The sequence below is a fragment of the Crocuta crocuta genome, unplaced genomic scaffold, assembly GCF_008692635.1.
Source record: "Crocuta crocuta isolate KB4526 unplaced genomic scaffold, BGI_CrCroc_1.0 scaffold336, whole genome shotgun sequence".
In the NCBI taxonomy this organism is placed as follows: Eukaryota; Metazoa; Chordata; class Mammalia; order Carnivora; family Hyaenidae; genus Crocuta; species Crocuta crocuta.
This window is the reverse complement of record NW_027527943.1, coordinates 345,577-346,275: the sequence shown is the minus strand read 5'-3', so window position 1 is coordinate 346,275 and position 699 is coordinate 345,577. Positions and strand designations below refer to the sequence as shown.

Here is a 699-nt window from a genome sequence, read left to right as displayed (position 1 = left end):
AAAGAAAGAGGAAGGGAAGGGAAGGGAAGGGAAGGGAAGGGAAGGGAAGGGAAGGGAAGGGAAAGGAAGGAAAGGACCAGGAGGCGGTACCTGCTGAGCAGCTGGCTGTGGAAAATCTGCGTGGGTCTGGCTGGTGTTTGTCAGGGGACGGATACCATCTAGCCCAGGAAGGGTTAACAAAGATGTTGATTATAAAAATCTGAGCAAACAGATGGGAAAGCAGTGGAAGGAGGCAGGCAGCCTGTGTTCGGGCACTGACGTCATGTCATGTGGGTGCGGACTGAGGGCAGCGCATCATCAGCACCCCGAGGAGTGCAGAGGCACACTAGGGAGCTGGGCTTGGACTTCCTCGGGCGCTCTCTGCCCAGCCGGGCCACTCCTGCTCCACACAGGGACCCCGTCTGTACCCAGGAGAGAAGCCCATTATCATCTGTGTCTTTTTCGGAAAAAAAAAAAAAAAAAAGGTTCAGTCCCGCAATTAACCAAGCAGGGAAGGCAAGTTTTTGTTTTTTTGTTTTTTAAACTGTGGTTAACAAAAGATATAACATAAGATTTTCACTTGTAACCATTTCCAAGTGTACTGACCAGCGGTGTTAAGTGTATTCACATTCACGTGTCTGGAGACAAATCTCCAGAACTTTTTCAAACTGCCAAACTGAAACCGAGCCCATTAAATACCCACCTGTGCGCTCCTATTAC

The 699-nt window shown here is 49.5% G+C and overlaps 1 protein-coding gene and 1 long non-coding RNA gene across 4 annotated transcripts in view; one reads left to right on the top strand and one right to left on the bottom strand.

Annotated features, from left to right (window-relative positions):
- Positions 1-699, bottom strand: part of LOC144221867 (uncharacterized) — a 30,302-nt gene that overhangs the window by 16,609 nt on the left and 12,994 nt on the right. The window lies entirely within an intron of this gene.
- GPX5 (glutathione peroxidase 5) overlaps positions 1-699 on the top strand; it is a 6,658-nt gene that overhangs the window by 3,375 nt on the left and 2,584 nt on the right. The gene's annotated exons all lie outside the window — the stretch shown is intronic.